Here is a 6,161-nt window from a genome sequence, read left to right as displayed (position 1 = left end):
AAAGTTGAAACCAGTGATCTTCAGGCCAAAAAGAACAGCCACTTTCACTTAGAAAGAAAAAAATTAGCATAATCTATCTTAAGTTTTTCGCGGGTACTTACATGTATGATATTCAGCTTTGTTCGGGTATTTTCCCACGTCATTATAGTTGTGCTTTTAAAGTTGTAGAAAAGTTTTGGCAGAATCTCATCTGCCATCATCAGGCTTCTGTATAGTGTTCATCTGTGAGTCAGACTTTCATAGCCGTTTCTGTTTTAAATTTGGTGCCAGCCTACTGCTGTGCCAGAATGTTCTTTCTTCATCCTGATTGGTTGGGAGTCTTGGTCTGTGTTTACTGGTCTTGGAGTTTGCTGTGTTCTGCTTGATTGGTGTTTCTAATATCTTCTGTCTGTTTTGGGTTGTTTTTTTTTTGTCTTGATTGGCTGGCAACATTGTGTTTCCTGTATTGGAGGCTTTTAGTGCGGCTTGGCTCCAAATAAATGGACGGCTATCATTTATTAGGAAGCTAGGTTTCATCTGGGTGCCTGGTTGGGGTGTGTTTGAGCTGGAGGTATCGGGGGGGGGGGTCTGTTTGTGCCCAGGTGTTTGCCTGGCTTGTGGTGTGGAGATATTTTTTGTTTGAGAGTGCAGGCTTCCAGATAATTGACAGTCTGGTGGAGTCATCTCTTCTATTCATTCTTTCAGGTGTTTTTTCAATCTCTATGGCTTCTCTGATAATTCTGTAGCTGGGGTTTTCTACAGTGGCTAAGACTGCCTTCAAAACAGACAGAAAAATAGCAGCCATCCTAAGAAACCCCAAAGATAAAATTGACCTGGAAAACCAAGGCATATATGAAGTCCCCTGTGCATCATGCCCTGCCACATACATTGGACAGACCAATAGAATAAGTACCCGTCTAGATGAACACAAAAATGCAGTAAAAAAGCTGGAACACACTTCCTCACTAGTCCAACACATGAAAGCCACAGGTCATATCATCGACTTCAATGGCACCAAAACCCTAGCTACTATAGAAAACCCCAGCTACAGAATTATCAGAGAAGCCATAGAAAAAAGACCTGAAAGCATGAATAGAAGAGATGATTTCACCAGACTGTCCATTATCTGAAAGCCTGCACTCACAAATAAAAAAAACTCCACACCGCAAGCCAGGCAAACACCTGGGCACAAACAGACCCCCCCCCCCGATACCTCCAGCTCAAACACACCCCAACCAGGCACCCAGATGAAACCTAGCTTCCTAATAAATGATAGCCATCTGTTTACTCAGAGCCAAGCTGCACTAAAAGCCTCCAATACAGGAAACACAATGTTGCCAGCCAATCAAGACCAAAGAAAAGCTACAAAACAGACAGAAGATATTAGAAACACCAATCAAGCAGAACACAGCAAACTCCAAGACCAATAAACACAGACCAATACTCCCAACCAATCAGGATGAAGAAAAAATCATTCTGGCACAGCAGTAGGCTAGCACCAAATTTAAAACAGAAATGGCTGTGAAAGTCTGACTCACAGATGAACACAATACAGAAGCCTGATGATGGCAGATGAGATTCTGCCGAAACGCTGCTACAACTTTAAAAGCACAACTATAATGACATGGGAAAATACCCGAACAAAGCTGAATAACTAACATACATACATACATACATACATATGACTTTTTTCCTCTGTAATAAAGCAAATTACTCAAGCTGAATCTAGAAAAGTTTTTATTGTTAGCTAGTTACAACATGTAGGATTGAGTTTCTGCAGAACAGAGATTTATTGACATGGCTGCTGGAAATTTGACATTGTTCAACTTTACCTCTTCTTGAACCAAAACCATAAATCTACTTACCAATTTCACTTCTTTGCCATTAACTGTAGCTTATTAAAATGTTGGTTGATATTAAGCATGCTGATTAAGATTTCACTTACGTAATCTGCCCTTAGGTTTTCCTTACATTCAGCTAATAACGTGGTATCATCTGTATTTTTCAAAATATTAGTGTAAACAAGATTTACTTTCCGTTTTTATGGAAAGATTTTGGCTATTACCTGCTTCTATTGGGGCAACACGGGGGCTCAGCAGTAAAGATACTGGGCATGTTGGCTGGAAAGCTGGCCTGAGCACCACATGATAGGGTAAATTCCCATCCTCACTCGTTTCTGCCAACCTAGTAGTTTGAAACCATGCAAATGTGGGTAGATAAATAGGTACTACTTTGGTGTGAAGGTAACAGTGCTCTGTGATGTCATTAGGGCCACATGACTGCAGAAATATCTTTAGACAATGCTGCTCAATGACCTTGAAATTGAGATTTGCTATTAAAGCAGCAGTGTGGAATGTATCTATATGTTGCCTCTAATCCTAAGGTATTGATTTTCAATAACTGTTTCTATTATTCCATGAATTCAAGGAATTCATAGGAAACAAGAGTGGTTCTCCACATATTCCACATACAACTCTCAGTGTTTTTCACTATTGACCATGATGTCTAGTGACCATTACGAATTCCTTAAGGGCCACCTCTGGCTAAAGAATAAAAATTGTCGGATTAAAAAAAAGTCAGTATCCAAAATGCACTTCCCTAGTCATGTTGAACATAACACATTTTTAATAGACTTATCTGCAAGCACAGTGTCTCACACATGCATACAAAGCTATGATTCGTTACACAGTAACACTTCCTCTACAATTAATTATTTCATTAAATGATGAGCCACATAATCATGGCAACAATAAAAACCACTTACATATTTAATCTATGTACAATTATAAAAAGGATTTGTTTTAGGGTACTTTCTGTAATTAAATCTTGCTACTTTGTGTTGTGAAACTGTTTAAAATGCAAAACAGCAAACCTGAATCAGACTTTGCTAACACAAAGAAAATTCAAGGTTTTACTGAAAATGAAACAACTGAGCAGTCTTGCATAAACCAGTTGCTTACTTTCCCTGCTTCCACCACTTCCTGATAAAATGTCTTACCATGCACAATATAACTGGGGATGAAAAATGCCCAACATTATTTTTAGCCATGTGTGTTGCAAATAAAGTACAACCATTGTAATAACTGCAAATTAGTTTCAGTTCAGTTAGGGTATAATGGCTGCCTTTCAGTCTGTTCCCTAAATGGCACTGAAACGTACAGAGGTGTGTTTATTCAAAGAAAGAGCTTCCATTGAATTGGGCAAAATACCGTAACCTAGAATAGTCTATATAGTCTCCACATATTTTAATAGAACATACATTAAACAGTGAAAAGTGGTTTTACACAATACAATATTGTAGATCTGGTAGTCACACATCCATGCACCAAGGGAAAATGCTAAATGAAAAGTGTTACCATGTATGATCATATGAATTCAAACTACATTTTATCTTCTGCTGGTGATTATATTATGGTGATTATGTGGCAGAAAGACAGTGATCAATCATATTTGATATTAGCCAACGTCTCAGAGAGTGAGACAGTTTGGTCTAATGTTAAGGTTTTGAAGTAGAATTGGCGGCCTAAGTTCTAAAGCTGCCTTAGGCATAGAATCACCCAAGACTCTCCTTCAACTTTAGGAAGAACCACTGCTAAAAATGTTGCCCAAAACACTGCAGGGACCTGGGGAGTCAGACGCCAAGAGTCAAACCTGATTCAATGTCCATCCCACCCTCCAGAAATCATAAACACAGTATTTCAGCTCACAATTTTCAACTGTTTAACACATGGAGCATCGAGATGAAGACTGATTTAATGTTGTAGATAGAACTAAATTTGATTCATTGGGGTGGGGGGGAGAGAGATCTAAGATAAGGTGGGTTATATTTCTGCATATTTTTGGCATTTTTCTATAAGATGTCATCTAGAGTAGTCATATTGCTTCCTGGTCTTACCTTCTGAACAGAGGTACCACTAAGATTCTTATTTTATTTTAATAGAGTGCAGTTTATAAATAATGCAACAGTTATAAAGATTCTTACTGAAAGTTGTTACTTTTCTTTTCATTGTATGGCATAGTATGATGTTTTCCACCTAGAATCACTAGTTGAGATGGGCTGCTATAGAAATCAAATAAATAAATAAATAATATGGCGGCTATATTTTCATGATACTGTTTATCATAAATCATTGATAAGTCTTATATATGAATGTTATACTAGATGATCCACAATGTCTAGCCAGTTACTATGTCTGTTGGTCAATATTACATCAGCTTTATGATGACTAACACTTCTTGGTTTTGTCTGAAGGCTGGATAGTTAAAACATTCCTCTGCAATGACTGGATTGGACTGGAATCATTACACGAACAAGGAAGGGCTGGAACTCCCTGTCTCACCCCATCAGATACATATGTCTTTTTACTTTTTCACTGTCTGCAGAATTTGTACATTGCAGATGCTGAGATGCAGCCAAATCAATTTCCCAGGACACTCTCTAGTGACTATAGGCAGCCTCAAAGTGAGCATTTTAGACAACTGGGACTCCACCATTGAGTAGGTGGTTGCTGAACTCACATCATCACATATCAGAAGGTGTCAACAAACACAATGGGTTGTAATGCATTACACCTATTAACTGATAAGCGCTTGCCCTGTACAGTCCTCTATCTCTCAGATAACTTATATATGCATCAACCTTTCTTTCCCCCTTTCAGGCCCAGTTTGAATCTTACAACAGCCAAGTCGTTGTACTGCAACTGAAGGGGGCTGCAACTCACAAAAGCTTGTCTTTTAATAAAATGCATCAGTCTGAAAAGGTGGCACAAGATTCCTTCTGATTTTTCTGCCACCAGACAATAAAAACCTCTCTACTTCTGGGTGAAACCACTGATGGCTAAGAGATGCTGTGATGCCTGCAGTGATTCATCAAAGCGCACCAGACTTGATTAAAATCACCCGATCGGGATGATCGCATAAGCCCTTCAAGCCTTCGACGTATGACGGCCCACTGACCCAGTTAAAGGCTGCACTGGTCACCATCTGCCCGGTTTAAAACTTGGCCGTTCCTGCCCGCGCAGGGATCTTTCACTTGCCAAGCCAGGCGAGATTGAGCAATCTGACGCCCCGGAGAGGAGAGAAGGGAGGGGGGGGAGATTCCCCTCGAAGAAAAAGCCTGGCTGGGAATATTGCTCCGACGGAAAGTTCAGGGGAGCGCCGTGCGCTCCTCCTCCGAGGTCGGAGAGGCGCGGACGGAGAAGCGCGAGTGCCCAGCAAGACGACGAGACGGAGGAAGCGGCTGGCTTGGCCGTCGACCGAAGGACCAAGGCGGCCGCGACTTCCTTCGCCCTGAATGAAGGCCGCCAGCTCGCCACTCTCGTCATTTGACCGCCGCCGCCGCCGCCGCCGCCAGCAGTGCCGGCGGTGGCGAGTCTTGCGAGCCGGCGCTCATGCGCATTGCCGGCGATGCTTTCGCGCTGTCCTCTCCTGCTCTGCTGGCGCTCCTCCTCTCGCGGTGGCGCAGCGGCGGCTATTAGACTAGAGTCGTGTGCGGTTTTTTTTTTTTCCCTCCCTCCCTCCCGTATCAAAATTACTGAGTCGGAGAAACTGCCTGCTGTATGTGTGTATGTGTGTGTGGGGTTTCTCCTCTCTCGCCTTCACCACCCGCGCCTGGAGTGAGGCGGATGCCCTGGACGCCGCGCTTGCTCGGTCCCTGGCGGCGTGTCCTTCCCTCCTTCCCCGCCTGCTCCGTTTAATTTGCCGAAGGGGATTGCGGAGGGTTCCCGGCTCGCCAGGCTGGCTCCCGTTGGAATCGGCGCTTCTCGCCGCAGGAGTCGCAGCCGTAGCGCGGTAGTGCCGACTGCCGCCTCTGGAGGCGCGGCGATTCACGCTGGAGGGGTGGGGAGAGCATCTTCGGCCACGGACTGTCCGGCGGAGGTGCCGGGATTTCTGGTAAGTCGTGAACGGTTGGCATTTTCATACGGACCCCGACAAATGACGAGGCGGACCCCTTCAGCTTGGGGGGGAGACTTTCATGCTGCAGGATCCCAGGATCCGTTAGATCTTGGGCGGGTGGGGAACGTGTCTTAGGATGGCTCTCTAAGTAGTGAGGAGAGTGTACTCTGTGGATGCTCAGGAGCACTTCTAGGAAGCTACAAGAGCCCCAGATTCGGCGACCTTAACTTGGATCCAGAAAACTGAACTCCCTGTTCAGAAAGAGCCTTCGTAGTTGGAAGGAAGGG

The 6,161-nt window shown here is 43.4% G+C and overlaps 1 protein-coding gene across 1 annotated transcript in view; it reads left to right on the top strand.

Moving 5' to 3' along the window:
* The first annotated feature begins 5,115 nt into the window (after nt 1–5,115).
* PAG1 (phosphoprotein membrane anchor with glycosphingolipid microdomains 1) overlaps nt 5,116–6,161 on the top strand; it is an 84,304-nt gene continuing 83,258 nt past the window's right edge. Inside the window, exon 1 of the mRNA XM_087931453.1 lies at nt 5,116–5,871. The gene's annotated coding sequence lies outside the window, so the exon portion shown is untranslated. The remainder of the gene's footprint in view (nt 5,872–6,161) is intronic.

The sequence above is a fragment of the Pseudonaja textilis genome, chromosome 3 (genome assembly GCF_049901715.1).
Source record: "Pseudonaja textilis isolate UNSWEBS1 chromosome 3, rPseTex1.2, whole genome shotgun sequence".
Taxonomy (NCBI): Eukaryota; Metazoa; Chordata; class Lepidosauria; order Squamata; family Elapidae; genus Pseudonaja; species Pseudonaja textilis.
Note: the sequence above shows the minus strand (reverse complement) of the source record. Positions and strands in the feature narration are given on the sequence as shown.